Here is a 24,634-nt window from a genome sequence, read left to right as displayed (position 1 = left end):
TTCATATACCCCATACTATACCTAAATTCATCATTTGATGACAAATGTGACCTTAAGATGTAGAAATGGGAGTAGAAGAGTTCATATGTGTTATTGTACATTCCAAGTATAGGTGTATCAATTACATTCACAATCACTTTCATTTTTTTGGTTATACCCTCCTAGGGAATAATACATCGAATCAATCCTCAATTAAGTTAGTAGTGTATGCACCAACAACAACCATCGTAATAGAAATTAAAAATAAAGAAATAAGTTATTGGAAAATGTATTAGAAAGAACTATTAAAAAGGAGAATTTGTGAAAAAAAATGTTCCCTTGGATAAATTAATTACATTGTCATAAGATGTTTATTAATATACTTTGAAAAGAGTCATGTGATTACAACCTTATAGTAAATGACCAAGCTTGCATGCCCATATTCAAGTAGGTATGATGGTTGATTTAATGAATATATTGCATTTGTTTCCCCACAAACTCTATCAAATAATACAACTCATATTAATAGATTACAAGTTGATGGTTTAAAAGTAGTTATCATTGAAGTTACAAGGTTTCCTATTATGAATGGAGATTTTTTTAAGCATAAAGATCTTATAATTGTTGAGAATGAATTCACATTTCTAAGTGAAAAATTAGACTCCTCTTCATAAGGTACATAACACTTTTTATTACCTTGGCTTTAGGGTTTAGATGATGTATATATCATTGAGTATTTAACATGAGAGGAGAGGCAATCATTACTCTATATTATTCATTTCAAACTACTTAATCATCTCCATCACAATAGGCTTGTGAATGTTCCAACAATAATTTCAATAGAGTAGAGAAGGGTAATAAGTCAACATTATCATACCATTGTTTAATTCAATTGTTGATATAAAGGAGAATGTTCATTCAACTTCTAGAATTGTCTTGGGAGACATTATTAGAATTGGAAAATATAAGGATAGATGATGATTGAGGTTCAAATAAAGTCGAGGAATTAAGACCAAGGAAGAAAATGGACAAACAGAGGAGGAATAACTTTTGGCCTACCCCAAACATAGAACTGGACTTCTAAAATACAAGCTCTCTATTATACAATCCTATTCTAGAGCATATATCACAAACTCCTTTATATAAAACAAATTCTAGTCAAGAAACTTCTCTTGTTTAGAGGATGTCTCCAAACAAAGTAAATTCACCTATTTGTAGTCATTCCATACAACATGTCAACCCTATTGTTCCCCCATGAAGCAAAGAAGCATGGAGGAAAACTCTGCATTCACTCAGGGCTTCCAAGAAAAAAAAATCCTTCAAACTTCCTTGTCATCACCTTAAGCTAAAGGGAAAAAAGACAAATAAAGATCTAAAGAAGTCAAAAGTGTTTTTTCAAGAATCAAACATGGACTTAGAAAGGGAAGAATTATTTGTAAGAGGATAATGCTCAAAATAACCTAGTGGTTTTGAGTGTCAAATGGAATTAACTCCTTCTTTAGATTTAAATGTAGATAAAGAGACAATATTAGAGACTAGTGAACCGGTTGGTCAATTGCATGTGATTATGGAAAAAATAAGAATTGGAAAAATAGCTGCAAACATGTCAACAAAAGAGGACTAAATTGGAAAGATTAGCCCAAATGTCAGTTGCAAATATAGGTAAAGGAAAGATGAGGCTTTCACAAAAATCATACTTGCAAGTAACATCGCATATATCTTGGTCATGAATTGTATTGATGTTGTGGAAACAAGTGATGGAGATGAAGGTAATGAAAATGGAGTGGTTATTTGGAAAAGAACAAATGTACCAATTTTTTAAAAATGAATTAAAAGAAAAGGACAAGGAAATAGAAATGCTTCTAAAGAAGGTTTAATATATGGTCATACTCACACCTCAAAGTATAAGATATAAGTCACCAACTATAATATGCATGTTATTCCTACAAGAACAATGCTTGAGTTTTTAGTTCATGCAAACCTATTGTGATCTTTCATACTCTATAACGACATCTAGGACATTCTTCTCTTTCATAATTCCACTCAAGAATTGTATAATAAACTTTGTGAGTTTTACTTACATACATTTGTTGTAACTTTCCAAACTAGATGGAACCCATTATCGTATATAAATGATGTCCAACTAAAAGCCTTAGAATAATTCACCCAAAATGAGAAGAATAGGGGTCTTTAGATGCAACAATGTCAAGAAAAAGAAAAAATTACTCCCTTAAAGATTAGGGGAGAAGTAAAATAACCACTCACAATGGTAGAAGAATCGATCAAATTGATAGAGACCTAAGCCAGAGAAGGAAATTTTGACAAATAGAGAAGTGGAATACAAAATCTTTAAATCATTGGCTATCTAGGTAATAAGAGAAGCATTAGGATTTTGTATATCCAATTGGAATGAACAGGTGAAGGAACTCAAAAGGAAATAATGTCACACCACACTTATTTACTTCGCATAAATTAGTAGGAAACATAGGTGCATCTAGATAGCAACAAGGAATAGGATTACTTGGTTGTCACTAGTCTTTCAACCTCCACTCCTCTAGTTTCCTATTCTATTATTGTGCTAGGAATAAAGAAGCACATACAAGTTAGTAGATGAAAATGCATGGTGAAAATGATTGGAAGCTTAAAAAGGGTTCCATCTAAAGAAAGATGATCTCATAACTGACCTATATAATTTTAGAATGTTGGATCAGTGGTGTAAATCAATAAAGCTGATAAATGTTGACTTTATAAATATTTTCATCTTTAGGCAATTATTCTTAATGTGGTAGTATATTATAATGAAAATGGTAATCTTAGTATAGAAGTGTTTTGAAGAGAGATAACCATTATGAAGCAAGGATATTTGGCAATGCGTAGATAAAATATTATTGTATTCAGTCATAGGAACAAACATGCGTAGCCGAGGAATCAAGTAGCTACAACTAAGGATGTAGGATGCCCAAGTAGATGAAGCCATAATATGCATCCATACTTACAATGATATCAACAATTCACCAACAACCATGATTTCGACCATTAAAATGGAAAGGATTGCACAACAATAGACAATAGTATAAAGTGTAGCAATCATTTTATTGCATGTGGTGTTCCATTTGTCTATGCATGCCAACAATTTAGTTTCCCCTAGTCATAGTTAAAAAGTTGAATTAGATTTTGTTTCTTGAGATTAAATTTTGTAAGTTTTCTATTTAAGTTTCCTAAAAAAAAATCAACCCTCTTCCTATATTTTGGGAACAAGTTGATACTTGTAATTTAGGTTGTTAGGATTCCAATCATTCAATAGCAGTTATAATTAGTCTATATATACTTTGAATGATTTTATAAATAAAAATGGTACTTTTTGCAAGCATTAGTGTCATTTTGTCAATAGTAATTAAAGACAATTCTTTATCAGTCAATGGTTGATTTGGATGTGAATGAATGTAATATAAAGAGGATTTATTAACATTCTCGTAGAGTAAAGGAGTGTAAGAAACCAAGAAAAGTTCCACTTGAGGTACGCTTTGACTTTTTGATTAGTAATAGTAGTCAAATTTTTAGTATCTTCAAGTTTAGATCATTGGTTATTGTTAGTATTGATAATAGTTACTTGTAGCTACTCTTGATTAATGTTACTAATCGGATTTGCAACATCAAGAGTGGCTAGTAGAAATTATTGTAGAATAGTTGCCATATAATTTTTAAAGTTTGATATATTCATTTTTAGTACAAAACCTATTTTACGTACTCAATCTGAAAGGAAGCTAAGGTGCGGAAAATGCTTCCTAAGACTAATCTAGTGGGGGAGATAGTGCAAATTTTCATTGCAATTTTTAACTATTACATAATGAGAAACACATTCAGAAGGAGATTATGAAAATGCATAAAGATAACCGCAATGAACATAAGATACATTGTGGGGAGAACCCTTTCGACAGAGAAATCCCACACTAAAAGTTGCCTAATATTTTATTTAGAAAACAAAAATAGCATACAATATCCTTGCAGAGAAAGATTCTCACCAATCAGAGATCTAGAGGTAACTCAATAGCTATAAGACTCTTACACACAACTTCCATCTCATGCACCTAATATATAGGAGAGAAAATACATGAAATCGTCAAACGACATTACAAAACCATATGCTAAAACTACCCAAAAAGTAGCACCCAACTTATCTGCAATCCAAGATGTGTATCTCCCTTTTATAGCTTAGTTATATGTTCAACACATTTTTATATTTCCTATTTCAAGAGACCCAACTTTCAGAGGCCATATTTTTTGAACCGGGTTTTTGATTGATGAACCATTTGAAGTGTTGGAAGGCTCACAATGTTCTCTATCAAGTTGTAACCTGCTATGCTAGTTACAAACACTTTTAGGTCATTTCAAAGCCTCTAAGGCCCTCAAAATTGACTTCAAAACTTTTGTTCGCAACTTTCAAAAATTGAAACTTTAATATCTTCAAATCTAGACATGATCTTGCAACAAAATTTTTTTGGCATGCTTATCTAGCCAATTTGAAGCTTTGAGGAAAATTTTAGACTTCATGCTCAAATGAAAACTTACTATAAATAGTAACCTTATGTAAATGCAAAGTTGAGACACCACTTTCTTAAAATAATCACCTAGGAACTCCCAAAATAGAAGATACATCCTTAGTCTGGCATTATAAATGTAACCCTCCTAACTAGTAAGTCACTTGACAAAGGATATCTTGATTTATTAAGTTCAGTGTATGAGTTAGCTATACTAGATTTATTTTTCAATGATGGAAGCATATGATGGCTCCCATTGAAAAGCGAAGAGTCGCCACACCTATGTCTTCCTTGGAAGTTGAAATGGACAATGGGATGGGGATAAAATTAAAATGTACTAAGAAATTATTATTTTTGCTCAACTTGGTCGGATCATAACTCCTAGACTATCAGGTGAAAACTAACCACTTAGATGTGATGAAAATATCTCTAAGAGAACTAGTTTGGGTTACTTGGATGGTAGCCAGTGACAACCCTTCTAATCAAACAATTAAAGTCTCTAGAGCCAATCCCACTCTAAAGGCCTATAAGTATATGAATTACAAAGCCATGGAAAATACCAAAAAATAGAATTTTTAAATACTTTATAAATTTATCCATTCAAATGTCCCCCAAAATGCCTCTATATATGTCTATTGGATCAAAATCTAACTTCCTTGTGCCTAGATGCAAGCATATTGAGCTTCTTGTGTATATTACCTCACAAAAGACTCCATGTTTAATGTACTCTCTCTAACTCTATGCTACATAGCTCCTCATGTTAACCTGCATCACATCCCTTAGTCAACATGCATAGGTTGGTAATAAATCACTCTTCTAGAATAACAACATACAAAGATTGAAGGCCTAACATCACATAGGCTTGTCTTCAATATCACAAAGGCAATACATACAATATTTCTTATATTTAACCATGCATATTCAAAATGCATTTTAAATGGCATTATTATTATAGCATCCATGTTGGCATCATAATAATTTTATCATGATTGTGAATGTCAAATATAAATAGTACATCATTGGCATGGATTTTTGTATCATGGAGAAGAAGAAGGATTTGAGTATGCACACATAAAATGACAAGTGTGATGTTCCCACAAAAAAAAAAATGTAGATGATGAGGAAAGATTACAAAATATATTGATTTTTTTTTTACAAATTAGACACGATTGTAGTAGGCTCTCTAAATTAGTTTTTTGTATGCTAGTAGTTGTGTTGTGCACATTGGGGGAAATCTAGAAGCATGCTCATGAGACAAAGAATTTTTTCCCACGGAGGAAGAGAAATAGCGTTACATTTACGGATTCATATCTTCTAAAGACTTGCTCTCTTATCTTGAGACAAGCCTTTTCATGTTCCTAAAGTGGAAATCCTCTCTGGGTACATTGAGCCTAGGTAAACCTACAATATTGTGTCCACTTTTTAGCTAAAGTGGGACATTGAAATCAACATTTTTCACTATTTGTCTAATTTTCTAACACCTATAGCAACTAAATCGTTAAGAATTTGAAATTGAGATGAACTAGTGATTTTTGAGATTTTGTTTGTAGATTATAAATATATATTTTTTAAATTAAGAAATAATTTATATTTTTCACATGACTTTTAATAACATTATTTATAATTAACAATATTTCTAAAAAGTGGTAATAATGGAAAAAGTAGGAGACATTGCATTAAGCAAGAACTAGCAAGGAGGCAATTTCAAACCTAAAGAGGAAGATGGCAATGATGATGCAAATTTAAAAGATGTTGAAGATGATGTTACTTTGGTTGACACAAATGAGGATAATTTGTTGCTCGTCATCCTACTTGAGGGTTGACTACAAAGTTATTTCACCTCCTTTATGGATTCCAAGCTCACCTAAGGGCTTTTGAGCCTTCTCTTTTCTCCAACTTTGGATTGGGTAAGGGGTCACTACTTGGGTAAGGAGTTCCTCCCCCAAGTAGTGACCCCTATCTCCCCTTTGACTAATTCGCCTTCCCAAAATTGTTGCAAGGTAGGGTTTCTAGGATTACAAGTCCCCTATTGGGGAGGTGATGCAATTGCCCTCTCTTCCATGACTAGAGGAGTGTTTGTAGAGCTTGTTTACTCCATTGTCTCGACTGGGGGTGGCCATGTCGCCAAAACATTATCAATTTCCATCAAATTCACGGCCCGATCGCCATATGTTTTATGCAATTAAAGGTTTCTTTGCGATGCTTTCGCCAATACAATGTACGGTGGACACACGGTAAATTTAATTTTTTCACCTAAACTCTCTGAGGTTGCCTTAATAGATGACCTTAATTTGCCTATAGGCATGTGAAGATTTGTTAGCCGGGGGGACCCAATTCGCCAAACATCTTGTCAATTCGTGTCTCCATTCACCCCAACTTTCACCAGCTATATTGTATTCGCCAATTATTTGGATGACCTATAATCGCCTCAAAAATTACATATCATATTTGGGTGACCTATAATCGCCTTGAAAATTACATAAGTCGTGTTATAGTTACACGGGATTCTCCAAATATTTGTATACCATATAAAATTCCCGTGGAATTCGCCATATAAGGATTGGTATAAATACATGCAAAGATCAGATCTATCTGAACACAATCTGGTGGGTTCTAGGCTCTGAATTCTGATCAATAGCGAAGTTTTAGACCAAGGAAAATCATTGTTGTTGACTGCATTGGCGACTGCTAGTGACCTAAAGGTGAGCGATCATTATTTTGAAGTGGTATATTATACATTATAGTCTATTATTGCTTCTTCAACAAATTGATATTTTTTTGGCAGCCTTTATTTCGTTGGAGATGTCGAACAAGAAGAGGGGTAGGAAACCTGAATGTGGGGAAGGCCAGGAGAGGCCAACAAAAAGAAAAATGTTGTCTTCGTACTTTGGCATTGGAAAATATTGTGGTGAAAATCAGGAAGGTACATCATCACAAGTACAAGTACAAAATTCGCCACCTACACCGCATGTTGAAGACGGCGGCGAACCTGATATCTCAGATCGGGATGATCTTGAAGAAGATTATCTGGTAGATACCCAAGTTAGTCGGAATGATATAATCGACTTGGGTGATAATGCCATTGATGATAATGCATGGAAGGGGAAAAGAAAAGCCATATCAAAAAAGGGTGAACCACAATCAAAAAAGGATCGGGAGTGGGATATGTCAGTGAGGAATTTTCAAATTAATTGGACATCATAATATCTATTCATTGAACTAGTGGAGAATCCAATTGAAGGTGAGCCTCCAATAGAATGCAGGTGTAAGATTTGCACTTGGAAACATAACAAGGAAATTAGGTTGCAACTAAAATTTGACACCATAGAAAAGCATATGGGTAAAGTTTATGAAAAACAAATGATAGAAGGGGTTGAAAAATCAGTGATAAGATGGAAAACAAAGGAGGAATGTAAGCATGTGAGGAATGCCGAAGAGTATTATTTTCATGAGAAAATACAAATGAAGTATGTTGAAGTTAAAGGTTTTATTGAAGCTATTTTTGGAAAAGCAATGCAAATAGAACAACTGGGAAAAGTTGTCTAGTTAAGCGTTGTTTTTTATATTTTGAGCAGAGGGCGTGCTATGACAGATTTCCCATCATTTAGTGGTTTATTACACTTTTTGAAAGTTCCTAACTATCCTAATAGACACTGGTCAGTAAACAGTGGATGGGAATGGGCAAGTTGTCTTGCTAAGGTTGAAAAAGAAGATGTAAAGGAAAAAATAAGAGAGTCAAACTTTATTGCATTTTCTTTAGATGAAGTTACGACAGTAGACAATACTTCATGGGTATGCATGCATGTTTATACTATAGAGAATCATACCCGCCAACCTCATCTACTATCTGTTACTAAAATGAAGGAGAGTGCGACAACAGAAAATTTATTTCAACTAGTAAAGAGAAGTTTAATTGAATATGGAGGTATGGATGACATGACGGTAGCCAAAAAATTGGTTTGTGTTGGAGCAGATGGAGCTTCAGTAATGCAAGGTCACAGGAACGGTCTTTGTACAAAGATTGAAACTTCATTTGCACCGTACATTACTGCAATTCATTGCATGGCTCACAGAATGAATCTAGCTTTTGGAATTGTGAGCAAGTTTGCTTCAGTTAAAAAAATTGAAATTTTAATCAGAGAGCTCTACTCACACTCCTATTGAAGTCCCAAGCGATTTATGGAATTTCAACACTTTGCTGATGGAATAACTGATGGGAACAAGCTTCTCAAGGATAATGATACCAGATGGATCTCTTTGGATGTCCAACACATCGAGTGTTTTTAGAATATCCATCCTTGATTGGACTATTTCACACAACTCGCGACGAATTAGATAAACCAAAATTTCCTGAACTTCTTTGCAGGTTAAGTAATTTAGAGACACTCTTAACTTTAGCAGCTCTTCTGCCCATGCTAGAGGAAATGAGGAATATTATGAAGGCTGCCCAAAAAAGAGCTCTATATATTGCAGAATATGCTACGTTGCATAAGATGACATGCATGACCCTCGACAATTTCTATCGAAATCAACCAACACTATCTGATGATAAATTTGTTCAGTTGTGAACACTCACAGATTTGAACAATCCTGATAACTTTTTACAAATTAGTGCAAACGGGGAGGTATGTGCCAATGTACGAGGAGTTGAGATACCAATGCACTTCTATGCCACGATCGACCCTGAGGAACTAGGAAAGCACCCCAGGAAGCAACTAGCAAGAGTTAAAAGGGAAGATTTCGACAAGATTGTTGAGACTGTAACTACTTCTGTGAAGAAAATTGCATATGATCTTTCCTCACAAATTAGAAGCAGATTCTCTCCTGACAACCTACTCAAAGCCATGTCTATTGTGTTTCCTCAATATTGGAGCCTCAATAGTGCAACTGATTTTTGAAGTAAGCTACTGACTTTGATAAAACAATTTTGCATATCTAGAGAATTGAATGGAGTAACTATAAATGGAATATTAGACGAAACTCATCTTCGAGAGCAATCATCTCGTTTTGCATACACTATGAAAGAACAATATGGCAAAATGGAGAACCCCCGCGAAGAGGGATCAGTAACAAGGCTTTGGAAAACTATAGCTGAGAACTCAACGTTGCGTGATTCAATGCCAGAATATGTGAAACTTGCTGATTTATGTCTTACCATGATATTGGGTTTGATGGAAGATGAGAGAGTTTTCAGTGCTTTGGGGTTCCTAAAATCAAAGCTAAGAAATAAACGAGACAAAAATTTGGAAAATTGCTTGAGGCTCTATACATCTAGGTATGATGTCCACACTTTTCCTTACAATAGGGCACTGCAAATCTGGATGTCCAAATGTGAAAGAAGAGGTTTGGGCAACACTTCAAACCAAAGTGCCAGTGGGACTATTGACTCATGTATTGGAACTACTAGTAGCATTGAGATGCAGTTCGGTGAAGGTATGCAGACTCAGAGTGAAGAAACTCAAACCACAGACAAGAATCAAGAAAGCTCTGAATTTGATGAGGATGAATGGCAACTATAAGAGATTGGTATTTATTAATCTTATTACTGTATCTCATCATTCATATTACAAAAGCATATTACTTTTTGCAATTAGAATTTAATATTGATTTGTAATTGTATTTTTCAACTTTCTATTTCTAGATTCAAAATAGCATAATAAAAAAAAATCATAATGTGTTTATTGATACAGAGATGTTTATTGTTTATTTATACATGTTTGAGTCACAAATCTGTGTGATACATTTTAGAACCATATGATACAATTCATTCAATAGTAATACACATGTCGAGAACTTAGATTTTCATTAATTCTTTCAAAATATAGCCATATGATACAATTAATTCAATAGTAATACACCAATATGTGTGATTCTCCATGCAAATTGCAAAAGTGAATACAAAGTTTCAAAATCCTTTGCAAATGACCTTGAATTCCCTTTTATAGAAACAAGAGAGCAACAACAGCTCCTATGTGATTCTCCAATGTCCATGCAAAAGTGAATACAAAGTTTCAGAACCCTTTGCAAATGACCTTGAATTCCCTTTTATAGAAACAAGGGAGCAACAACAGCTTTAGGTCGAATTGCAAGTTTGCAACATGTGAAGAATGAACATCAAAATCACAAACTCAGCACAGATTATATGGCCATCACAGGCCGTATTAGCAATTTAACATTTGCAACATGTTTGATGTCTCCTGTTCAAAAAACAGAGTTCAAAATTAAATATTAATTCACGCCATGACAAATTAAACATAGATAATAGTAGTGCCTAAAACCTACTAATCATAAATAGAGAAATGCATAAATGTTAAAGCAAGGGAGAATTTGAGAATACAAATTTACTGGCTGAAGTTTTGTACTGTGCATCATAGATTCATAGGTTGGATTAGAAAAATAGCAATAGCGAGTGCATCATAGATTCATAGGCTGGATTAGCAAAATAGCAAACAGAAAAAACATAAAACCTTGAAATTAAGAGTAAAAGAAGAAAATTGTGCAATACATACTATGATTCTTAAGATTTATGTGCTAGTTTTTGTAGGATGCTCCACTCTTCGTCCGATGGAAGGTCAATATTCTATAAACTATGGAAATTCAACTCCAACTTCGTCAACATTCCATATTTAGAAGATTTACTTGACATCACTATTTCATCCAATACCGAATTTAGAGTTGTAAATGGTTGGATGAATTCCAGAAAGCTTTGTGGATTTGTGTCCTTTGGAAGCAAGTCTAAATCAGACTTCATTTTTATCTCCATGCTTTAATTGTAAGCTTCTTCTCCAATAAATTTATTTGATGGGTCAACGATCTTAGGCAAACCAAGTTTAATCAAATTATTTTTCTTTTCTTGCAGCTTCAATATCTTTTTTCCATAATTTTCCATAACTTATGATGTTTCCCTTAGCTTCTGGCATTTTTGAATGATAGATGATGTCTTAACTGTGGCATCAATGCGGCTCTTAATTCCCTTGGATGCCAGTAGCTGTCATTGGAACTGTGGACTACTTTCAGAATCTTTTTTGCCATATCCTCATTTGAATAAACATGTGTGCTCTTCTCATAGTGCCCTTTGATTTTCATATAAATTAGTCTCAAACTTTCGGTCAATTGAAACCATTCACACAACTTGTCACTCTGCATTATTTGCAGCCAAATGTTTTCTTGTATATACTTCGTTGTATTTTTCATATCATCTTTCAATCTATCCTCCAAAGTTTTTATTTTATCATTTGCATTTTGCAGGTCTTCTTTCATTTGTGCACATTTCTTTCTTTCTTCCTCTACTTCCTCTTGCAAATGTTTTTCTTTTTCCTTCCGATGATCCAATAGGTCCTGTAATTTTCTCATTTCGGCAGCAGCAGACTCATAACTTTTGTATAATTTTTGAAAACTGGCTCTTTCCTCATCAACTTTTTAATGCTTTTAGCCAGTTTTTTCTGTCAGGTCCTTCAATTTTGCATCCATCTTCTCTTGCTTTGCAATTTCTACTACGAACCCAAATTTTTTATCCTTTTCTGTAAATCATTGCACTTGCTTTCTGTTGCTTTCCTCCTTGATTTTTCGTTTGCCAGGTTTGCCTGTAACTTTTCTATTTGTTTCTCCAATTTTTTTTTTCTCTCTCCATCTTTAGTAGTGAAGTGTAGACCACTTTGTTAGTCCTTTTTGACACACTAATTTTGTCCACATTATGTACTTTGGAAAAATCCATTTGGAGGGTGCTAACTTGAAATTCATAGGGATCTATCTGACTGTATAGTGGATTTTTATCTTTATTTGGGGTCGGGGGCATAACAACCATGAACTCCATCATATCTTTTTGTGGGTCATATGTTGGAAATACCTTGTTCCTTGCAGGCTCTTCATTTAAAACTTCAGTAAGGGAAACCCTATGAAATGCTTTCTTTTTTTCTTTATTTGCTTTTGTTGTTTGTTCATATTTTTCATAGTAATCATGATATTGAAAATCTGGGCTTGCTGAAGCAATTGAATGTTTGAAAGGTGACATTGGAATACTAGAGGCTCCAGTTCCACTTATTCTTGTGGTTTTAACTAATGCTTGACTAGGATTACCAATAACAATTCCTGATACTATCCCACTCCCACTAACACTTTCATGTGTAGTTTTCATAATCTTTTTAGGTGTGTGATCTGAAGCTGCAAATGATTGTTTTGTAGTGTCAGTGGCACTTGATGATGTCCCACTCCCACTGACACTTTCATGTGTAGTTTTCATAATCTTTTTAGGTGTGTGATTTGAAGCTGCAAATGATTGTTTTGTAGTGTCAGTGGCACTTGATATAGGATTCTGAATAGTTTTAGTATCTACCACTAGTGGCCTCTTGTGAGAGATATTTTGTTGTAGCCCTTGTCCAACAACTAGACAACTAGTATCAGTAGTACTAGTACTACCCATGCCAACCCCACCATGGCCACCAATCACAACGTCACTTGACTAAACAATAATGGGAATACTATCCCCAGATTCCCCACCTGTGGCAGTGGCACTTCATTCACCACCAATGGGAATACCATGATGTGGTGGTGGTTGTGGATTTGAACCTAAAACAAATGTAGGTGGATCCTAAGGGTAATGAGTAGTACCTATCTGTGATGAATCTGAAGAATCAAGTTCAATGATTGGTTTAACAGGAGCTTTTGATTTTGACCCTGATGGAAGTTGTACCTGAAGTGGATACCAAATACCCTCTCCTTTGGCACCTAGACCACCACCTTCAAAACCCATTTTTTTCATAATGATTTCCCCTTTGCTATATTTTTCTTTCATCAACTCATGGACTGCACCTAATATTTTAGGGGTTGTAGTAGTTGTTGGAGTGGGCTCAACCTCATACTCATCATCATTTTCACTCCCATCGTGTGTTGTTGTGGGATGCTCCATATTCCACAATTTGCTAAACTTGTCATCCTTGTTGATGGTCTCAAATTTTGCACTAGTCTTTGGTTCGCCGAGATTCCTCCTCATAGTCCAAAAATCATTTATTTTGGTTTGAGTCCAAAAACTCTCTTTACATTCTTACAAAATTGATTTGGGAATAGATTTCTTAGATGGATTAGTAGATTTTAGGTAGAAATTGTAGGACCTCCTATTTTGGATGCCTTGGCCCTCCTCTATTGTCCTCTGTGTGTGCAATGCCATAATTTGTGATGAAATTTCTTCTGTTGAAATGTTATTGTCACTTGCAATTTTCTCCATCTCTTTTTTAACCTCATCCCAGGAGTCCATGTTTCTAAGCTTTTCTAGCAATGGTTTACTTTCATGCTGACATAACGTTGAAGAGTTCCCATTTTTCTTAAGCCTTGCTTGAACTACACCGATTGGATCATGTACTGCCAGAGACCCTCATCACCAAAGTTAAAAATTGTCAAAAAATCATGTGCCACATTGAATGCTTTTCTCTCAAATGTGAACCCTCCACATAAGAAAGGAAAGGAAGGAAATATGCTCTTCTTTTGCTGACCATGGAAGTGCCTATCTGTGCTCTCCAATTGTCGTACATACTCTAATGCAAATACCCTCTCTGTCACATGTATTGGAAGTCTGTATGGTTTTACTATCGATCCGTAAAACCTTAACACAATGAATTCTTCCTAGAAGAACCAGTCAACCAATTCTATTTGACTTTCGAGTTGAATGCAATCTCTATAAGACACAACCAACCTAGGCATTGGAGTGCTTGTAATTTCATTATACATTGGTGCCAAAAAGAAGTCTACAAAATGGTTGTAGTTATTTATGTTATCATGCATCCTTATCTTTGGTGTCCATTCATATATTGGACACTCTGTTCTATTCCCAGTCTTCTCATCAATCTTATAGCTCACAATTTGAAGCTTGTTGGTCTCGAATATTGCACAATACTTGGATAGAAGGAGATAGAACAAGTAGGATGAGAACCTAAATGACTTACATGAACTTTTTTTTATCATTAGTAATTGTTTTTGCATGGATTTAACAATGTGCTCAATAAAATTATATCTTACCGGTTGACCTACACAATGGATATTATAAATCCTTTCAAGAAGACTTGCACCCACTTCCCTATCATTTTCCAATCCCAGGCAAAACGACAACAAGGAAATAGTATCCCCTACCCATGGAACAAAAATGTTAGAATCATAAGGTGGCTTATGATTCTGATCCAACACAATACCAGTACCACTCTTTATTTGAGCTTTGATAAATGAATCTTTGCGACTTGGATTGAGACTCTCACAATTCCTTGCCATCTTTTCAAGGTCAATTTGGACGTTTGAGTTTCGGGCTTCAAATCCTAGGTTCAACAAACGAGCAAATTCTCCCTCGTTTATGGATAGAATTTCCTCTTTTGTATTTTTATTGACAATTGCTTTTTTATCTTCATCATAATTTTCGGTGCAAACCATGAAAAAATCAGGGCAAGGGAATACTTCAGGTAACACCATGCTTCCCAATCCAACATCCCACGATGCGATTTTATATGCTCTTTATTGTAACATTGGGTTGAAAACAGTAAATTTTGCCCTGCATGCATCTGTCGCCTTACTAGACAATGCATATCTAATATCTATGATACGCTTTTCACCATGGATAGCAGGGTCATAAATATCATGGTATTCATCAGTGAAACCTGGTGTTTTAACCAGTTCGGTTAGATACATTTTGTTTTTCACTTGGCTTCTTGTTGAACTACTGCTTCCCGTTTTCCCCATCACTATTATTGTTAATAATTCAAAATAATGTTAGATAAAAACCTGAAAATGCTAACCATCAAATTGGACCACAAGATTACCAAAAGCAAAAAAGGCAAGATGTAGGTGTTCTAGATTTTACCCGGAATTTCTATTTCACTAGATTGGCGCAGACAGTCTCTGTTGCAACTTGCATTCCTCAATCTAGTAGTTGTTTCTGAATCTCCCTCGATTTACAGGTTTGTCCATGAAATGAAATACGATTATGATTTATGAGTCTCTTATTTTGAAATTCCATGTTGTAATTTTATTAATTACTATTAATAACTATTCCATGTCGAAGGACAAAACATTCATTACTTCAGTATAAATTCTGAGGACATTAAGAATCATGTTGTAATTTTATTAATTATTATTAATAACTATTTGATGCCGAAGGACAAAACATTCACTACTTCAGTATAAATTCTGAGGACATTAAATGTAAAACATTCAATTCCAAGCGAAGTTATCACAAATGTGTTCACTTCCCACATTCGGGTCGAAATCCACCCTAAGTCGTTGATCTTTGCTCATCTAACGGACAAGGGACCAGGGTACCTGTTGTGACTTTACGGGTCTGTTTTTTAAGTTTGTTTAATAATTTTAAACTTCCGCCCGAAAAAGAGCTTTATAGACTTAATTATATTTAATTAAATTTAAAACGTTTCAATTTTGAGTGAAGTTCTCACAAATGTGTTCACTTCCCACATTCGGGCCAAAATCCACCCTAAGTCATTGATCTTTGCTCTTCCAACGGACGATGGTGCATGTTGTCAGTTGTCGTGGGTCCCATGACTTTTGTCAGTTTTCGGCCACGTCACCATACTCGTGTCACTTTTCAGGTCTGTTTTTTAAGTCTATTCAATTATTTTAAACTTCCACCCGAAAAGAGCTTTATAGACTTAATTTTATTTAATTAAATTTAAAATGTTCAATTCCGGGTGAAGTTCTCACAAATGTGCTCACTTCCCACATTCAGGCCGAAATCCACCCTAAGCCGTTGATCTTTGTTCATCCAACGGACGATGGTACATGTTTACAGATGTAGTGGGTCCCATGACTTCTGTCATTTTTCTAGCACGTCACCATACTCGTGTCACTTTTCGGGTCTGTTTTTTAAGTCTATTTAATCATTTTAAACTTTCGCCCGAAAAAGAGATTTATAGTCTATAGACTATAGACTTAATTATATTTAATTAAATTTAAAATGTTCAATTCCAGGCGAAGTTCTCACAAATGTGTTCATTGCCCACATTTGGGCCGAAATCCACCCTAAGTCATTGATCTTTGCTCATCCGACGGACAATGATACCTGTTGAGAACTTGAGTATTGTCAGATGTCGTCGGTCTCATAATAAGACACATTTAAATTTTAAACATGTGCAATAGTTTGAGATAACTATTAAATATAATGTTAATATTATTTGTAAAAAATTGAAATTCAACAATAGTATAAAACATGAAACTTAGTTTCTATAATAAAACAAATAACTAAATAAAAATATAAATTTTGATATACAATTTGAAAGGTAAAAGTTTAATATAAAAAAGAAAACATTCAATATTAAATCTAAAATATTAATTTAAAGTTTAACAAAATTCTTTGAAAGTATGTTTACGATATATAATTTTAAAAAATAGTTTTAAAATATATATAAAAGTTCAATCAACATAAATTTAGTGTATTAATTTTAAAAAATGTGCAGTCCTCAATCTGTTAAGGCAAGCAAACTTGGAAAGTACAAATGCCAAGGTGGCGATTAATTGTTGTAGAAGGAGTTGTCTGCGGTAGGTCGCATGAACGGAGGAAGGGGAGGATGGCAGGAAATCTTTTTCTTGATCTCATGACATTAATGCCTTATTGTACACATTTATTACCCGACCTATACGATGGAGGCAAAATTTATTACTTTTTGATCTGTGTGCCAGTTTTTGCTTTAAAGCAGAACAAATCTGTAGTTCCTAGCTTTTGTAAGACATTTTTTGCAGGAAGTGCTTTTGAAATTGCAGGTGACCATGGAGGCCAATTTCACACTGCGAACAGACAAGAAGTTGGTGCCCTTTGTGGGCAAAGTATCTGATAAACGAATGCAAGGATGGTTCAGGTTTAAGGAGGAGAATTTGTGGGCGGCAGCTCGACTGATGCTTGCGGGGGAGGTGGCACATATTGTTGGAGTTGAGAAAATACAACACCACAGGAGCCCAAATGATCTATGCAAGCTGAAAAACCTGTTACAAGGAGAAGAAAGGAAGCAAATCACAGAAGAAAGAAATACACAGAAAATATGTTGAAAAAGAGAGAGCTCAATATTCACAAAATGTGTAATGTAAAAAACCTCCTTCTTACAATGAAAAGAATGAACTCAACCTTTAATAGGTCAAGAAACCCTAAAAGGGAAAACCTAGGTTTGCCCATAATAATTAATAAAAGAATTAATTATTATGCACCTAAAGTTAGCTTAAGTGTAAAAGAGATAAAGGGAACTTAAATAATTAAACAAATATTATTTAATTAATCAAGTAAATACCTGAATACTCTAACACCCCCCCTTAAGCTAGACTTAGGGAGAAGTTAAAACCTAGAACAGCTACTAAAAGCAATAAAGATGGGTCGTGGCAACAAGGCCTGATCAGGTACCCAAATACAATGAAATCTCTATGAACTGGAGAAATAGAGAAAACCACGTGGGAACAAAACTCTAATCCAAAAAGAGATGGAAAAGAACACCAGTGAAGCATGAAGAACCTGCAAACTCTGTCAAAGAACAACTGCTGATCTGAAGAACCTCCACTGAAATAGAACATGACTAGGTAGAGAAGACTGTAATCTGTATGAGTTCCCTCAAATGACACTACTTGAATCAGAAGGCAAACAAGGCAAACAACTGAAATCGAAGATACAGATGGCATGAAAAAACCAAAGCCTGAAGAGTTGATCAATCGAACCACGGAAGCATTAGAACCAACAAGACAAACCTCCCCATAATGCTGAAGAGGGAGAGGGACAAGAACACTGAAAAGAACAACCAAGAAGAACTGCAGGACGAAGAACCAGGAACATCAAAGGTGCTGAGAAAAGTACATGGTGTCGTGGAAGGAACACTCACTGGACAAAGGAAGATGGCAAACAATAGGCAAACATCAACCCCCTCATGGCACTTTATAAGGAGTGCATGTACAACAAGACACTCGATGTGCAAGATCCCAAGTAAACAATGCATGATGGCACTTTATCTCAATGCGTTTGCATAATTACAATGCTATAATGATAAGAAGACTGGAAATAGAAAGGAGAACCAAAATAGAGACACCCTACTCAGAGAAGAGATCCCAGGACCTGCAACAACCACGATATCCACCAGAGTGCTGAAAAGAAAAAAACTAAATAAAATATGCATGGAGCATAATCTGGAAATAAAACTCATATGGCTGGAAATTACACAGCACACGCTTTCCAAAAATATAAACTTTTCAAAAAACAGAGTTCGGATGCTCATTCTACGTCCCCTGGAGTGCAAAAAAGAGACCTCACTTTGATTGGAAAAAAAACACAGTCAAGAAGCAAAATTGGAAATAATTACCAACATGACAAGGTCCAGCTTGGACCCAGCTTTCCGACACCTATTCGTTTTCAAAAAAATGACTCTGTATGCCCAAGATATGACCAAAAAATCAAATCCCTCTTCAAAACAAGAGGAAGGGGTAGTCTGGTAGCTCTAGTAGGCGGAGGTGGCCAGTGAGCGGCACTCCGGTGGCAGGCCGGTGGCTCCCTAGTAGTTGGGTGGCTATGTCCGAGCGGCGGTCGAGCTGTGCGGTGGTTTCCGGCGGCGGTAGCTGTAGGACCGGAGCAATGTGGCAATTCCCAGCAGCGGTGGCGGCAAGGGTCGGGCGGGGGGCAAGGTGTCAGCGGGGAGGAAGTGTAGCAGCCGAGCAGCGGCAGCGGCCAGGGTTTGTAGCAGCGGCGACAAGGGTCGGGGGCCGCAAGGAGGCTGCAGGTGTTGCAGCACAGAGGAGGCCACAAGAGCGACAATGGCCGCAAGGAGGTGCCGGCAGGGGCCGGAGCTGGAGGGCGGCGCGGGTGCTGGAAGTTGAGGACGGTGAGGGCCGGAAGCCGAGGACGATGGGGCCCGAGGCCTAACAGGTCTGCAGCAACGGCAGGGGGCCCCACGGTACCCTGCGTACCATGTGGAACCCCCAAAAAAAAAATTGATTTTTTTGTAAAAAAATGTTGGAGTTGAGAAAATACAACACCACAGGAGCCCAAATGATCTCTGCAAGCTGAAAAACTTGTTACAAGGAGAAGCAAGGAAGAAAATCACAGAAGAAAGAAATACACAGAAAATATGCTCAAAAAGAGAGAGAGCTCAATATTCACAAAATGTTTAATGTAAAAAACCTTCTTCTTACAATGAAAAGAATGAACTCAACCTTTAATAGGTCAAGAAACCCTAAAAGGGAAAACCTAGCTTTGCACATAATAATTAATAAAAGAATTAATTACTATGCACCTAAAGTTAGCTTAAGTGTAAAAGAGATAAAGGGAACTTAAATAATTAAACAAATATTGTTTAATTAATCAAGTAAATACCTGAATACTCTAACACATATCAGTCACTGGTATCGAACTAACATGGAGGTTTACTCTCTAACTCTGACGTGGGCCTGTGAATTCGAACCGGAGGTGGAAAAGGTAAAACTCACATTGGTCAAATTGATTGATGGGGATATTTTGATTAACCTGGATTCAATCTTGGAGTGGCTGGTGTCGAGAGTTGGCATTTGAATTAAGGAAGAGGACGACCATGAGGAATTGCTTCCTTTTATTTGTGAATGTGCCTGAGTGGGGTGGGAAGCGATGAAACTCTTTGTGAAATTAACTAGGGTGGATGAAGTCTTGAAGGCTTTGCATGTGGTGGTAAGGATGGAGGTTGGTAGGGAATTGAGAGATAGGGCTGAAGAAGGAAGGGCCATACAGCTATTGGCAAGCTTGGAGGGCGACCCCGACTTCGGGTGCCTAAACTGCATTCCAAAAATGAAAGATGAAGCGGCAAAAGGGAAAGCATCGACCTCCGAGGAGGGAAGGGACTGGGAGGAGGCGACCCAAGGTGATAGTGAGTGAGCGGCCTATTGGCCAGTGTTTTTTAATTTGCTTCCAAATGATTTATTACTGCTAGAGCATTTGTTATGGATATCCAGCAATGAACTCATTTTTTTGTCTGCTTGCTATTAGCTGTGGGCAGTATGGTTTTCTCTCTGTCTGAGTTTATGCATGAATGACTGTAAATTTTGTATCTTGAAACATTTGAATTAATAGAATGAAAAAACCTTTACCGATAAACTTTTGTATCTTGAAACTTTTGAAATTTTGTATTTTGAATGACTATATACTTATAAAATTATAATCAACCATAATCAATGTACAAATAATTAATGGAACGAACTAAAAAAAAAAATTATAGCATTACATAAAAAAGATCACAGTATTAAATTTCTTTCCATTGTTTAACAAATAATTGAAATAACGTAGCTCATATATAAAAAGCATTTGAAAGAAATTAATTAATAAAAATGAAATAGAATTATAGAAAGCATTTTTATATCCATAAGACTGTAAGAGGCAAACTGAAACAAACTGGAATTTGAAAAATTGTCATTAATATTTATGCTTTGGAAATTTACAATTTTTTCATCTCAAGTCTGAGACTTGAGTCCCTTAAAAACTTAAAAGCCAAACTGAGTGAGTCACTGAGCCTGTTAGGTTTCGAGGACATAGGAAAAAAAAACTACTAGGGGCCTAGGGGGGCGGGGCTAGGGCCAAGGTAGTGGATGGTTTACAACTTTGCACTAAGAATCTGACCCTCCTTCCATGTAGAATTCTTGAAACAACATAAATTGAGAGAATTCTTCAAGCCAATTGTAGTTTGGAAAGTCGTCAAGGAGCAACCATTTCCGGAGGAAGTCCCTGCCAATCAATGCCCATTTCCTGTGACGCGTCAAGTGCTCTACATTCAGGTTCAGGAGAAACGGTTGTCTGGCCACTGGCACTATTTGGTCAAGGAGGAGAAGCTTGGTTAATTCACTCGCCCAAGGGATCTCCACCCCTACTTCTACAAGGACGACAATAGTAATGTCATCTCCAAGGAAGTCTTCCTTAAAAACCTTCCTCAACAGCATCAGCATATCCACCTTGTCTCCTCTGAGGTCTAGAAGAGACGCTACGAAACGGGGATGTAATGTTTGTGTTAACACGGTACTATTTTCGTTTCACAGAAACTCTCTACCCAGCACCATCTGCACAACCTCATTGATGAACGACCCGACCTCCTTGCAAACTGATTGAAGGGTTTCATCCTTAATAGAGCCCAGAAAGGCCCTCTGGTCCTCTGCAGAAATGCTTCTCAAGTGGATGGGAGTGTCCATCTTGAGAAAACAGATTAACAAATTAAACAACCTAAGCTTATAAACCTAAACCAGAGAAAGAATTTAAATACCGTGAGCTCCGATGATTTATCTACCAAATGGCAAAGGCTAATTGAAGATGAAAGAAGCAGAGATCGTATATAAATAAAGCTCTTGATTGTAATAATTACTTCTCTAACCCTATTAATTGCTTTAAATTTGGAAACAACTCAAAACCAGTACCAAGTTGGCAAGTACCACATTGGAAGTCGTGGGGACAGTGTGGATTGCCGTAAGTGAATAGATATGTATTAAATGACCAAAATTATCGATCGTGATTTGTGAGATTTGATACGTGTCTATTGAATCCAATTCCATTCTGGGCACTTTCTGGTGAGCTATGTTCCCTTCAAAAAATTGGGTCGAAATAAAACTTCAGCCATTGATCTACGATCATCGAATGATTTAAAATCATTGATGGATTTTAGGTATGTGTCACCCTTCACGTGTCAAAGAGGCCACACTTATTGATACATCGTGCAGAGTCCGGATTCAATGTGATGTACTGATGTGATGTGATGTGCCTTGTCTATTAATGGCAATGAATTCATGAAATCGCCAATAAATTATATATTTTTCCATAAATAACAAAATATTCGCCAAAACAAATTCAATAATTTTCAAGCGGTGGATAAAAATCGCCAATACATTTAAGTAATTTTTCCTTCGGAGTAAAATTTTTCACCCATGTAATTATATATTTTTTCCTTTTAACAAAAATTATTCGCCTCCTACAATATATATTTTCCCCATAGAACAAGGTATAATTCGCCAGAAATTTATGGAATTTTCGTACCCTAGAAAAAAATCGCCAATACAAAATAAATTTTTGCCCTATTTTGAAAAAAACATTTGCCATCCATATGAAAATTTTCCCCCGAAATAATGTCTGATTCGCCAGGATTTTACACAGTTGCCCGAGGGGTGGTTTCTTAAAGTTATCCCTGGTGTGAAGGAAGTATCTTTTGAGGTTTTTTCATCAAGAGAATAGTCTCTTATTGCATTTTTGGATTCTTTATTAGTCACTTTCCCTACATCCTCAATGGATGCTAAGATTTCATCTCTTACTTTTGTTAGGGTCTTTGATTGCTTAGTTTTGGTGGAGTCTCTTCATGAGGGCAATAAGAGTTTGAAATTTTGTTGGGTAGACATTGTGCAAGACTTGCATCTCCTACTTTGTAGTGGGGGGTTGGGTCTAGATAAGAGGGTGGTGTGTGATATGCCTACTTCCAGTCCTTCTATTGTTGGGACTAGCAATCTCTTCGTTAAGTACCTTGCTATTGTGCAAAGGGTTTTTGTTATGGATAGTGATAAATTATTATATTGTGTGCCCTCTCCTCCCCCTTGAAGCTTGGGTGGAAAGAGCCTCTAAAGGCTTACATTTTTCTCTTATTGAGAGCTTCTTTATTCATATACCAAACATTGAGTTTATTCACAATTGATTGTCTAAATGCTAGACAAGTCTCATTCATGTGAAGGCCTTGATGAATGGATTCATCCTCTTCTCCTTCTAGTCCATCAAGGATAGCTCCATTTAGAGGGTCCCACTTTTTTGGTAAGGCTTTTCTATTTTTAAAAAGATGGTATGTTGGTTTTGATGCTACCAAGATTAACATGATTTGTATATGGGTTCATCTCCATAGGCTCCCTTTGGAGTTCTAGGATGAAAGTATCATTCATGGTATTGTTGATGTTATTGTTTAGTTCATCTCCATTGATGATATCATGAATATAGAACAAAGTTTATTTTTTCTAGATTTTTTGTTTGTGTAGAATTACCCAACAATATTAAGGTGTTCTCTAGGTTGGTCGTTTAGTAGTAGGAATTTTTATTGACCTCTTGAAAATTGCATTTCCATAATGGCAGGCATTTGTCTTGGTTATGCCAAGATTTTCATGAAATTGTGTACTCCAATGAGATCTTCAAGTTTGAAGAGGTTTGTCATTAACCTTACTATAATAGGAAGATTCTAGATTCTACTAGAAGAGTTTCTAAGGCTAATGTGAGCTTAGATTTCCCTTGTAAGGTCAAAAGGAAACTTGTAGATGTCCTTGAGAGTGCTTTGACTAAGTTTCCTCTTTCAAAAAGTGAAAAGAATTTTCATCCCTACCTTCCCCTATCTGGAGATTGGGTGAAGATGGGATCCAAACCTCCTTGAGAGACTATTCTTGGTCCTTGTTCCCTCAATCTTTGAGGGCTTCTTCCAATTCCATGCTCTAATCAAAAGCATTTTTTTTTGTGTGTTCCAACTCTCTTCTCATGAGACATGTTTTGTTTGTCATTTAGGTTTGTTGTTTTCTAGCTTTTTTTCAGTTGTTCCCTATATATGGTAAGGCCCTTCCCAAGTTTATATAATGAAAACATTTCAAAAAAGTTACATGTGTTCAATATAGCATATCTTTATTTGTAAAAAGGATAAAATTATAAATTTTTAAACACAGATTTGTAACACCAATATCTCGGGCACATATTCTTTTCATACTTAGTTATTGAATAATATAATTTTGATCTTTTTGAGGTGACATTAACTATAATTCAAACATATGTTGATTTGGTATCACATATTTTTTTTTATTCATTTGAATTAAATTCTTCTTTTTATGTTGAAATAAGGACATCAATACCTAGTGCATAGATATATTTTAGAATTTTTCTCTATTTTTTTTTTTTGTGTGTGAAATAACGACCTTGACATTTGATGAAAAAATTACATTCATAAGAAATAAATAAAAAATACAATCAAAATTATCCTTTTGGGAAAGCTTATAATAAGAGCTATATAGTTACAAACTAGATCTCCTAAATGACTTGGTTTGATCCTCCAAAAGGTGAAGTAAAAATGGTTTTTTCTTAACATCTTGATTGGTGCAAAGGAGACTCCATTAAGGGTTTGATTTAAGAACTAGGGCAATTCTATTAA

Source organism: Cryptomeria japonica, chromosome 2 (assembly GCF_030272615.1).
Source record: "Cryptomeria japonica chromosome 2, Sugi_1.0, whole genome shotgun sequence".
In the NCBI taxonomy this organism is placed as follows: domain Eukaryota; kingdom Viridiplantae; phylum Streptophyta; class Pinopsida; order Cupressales; family Cupressaceae; genus Cryptomeria; species Cryptomeria japonica.
Note: the sequence above shows the minus strand (reverse complement) of the source record.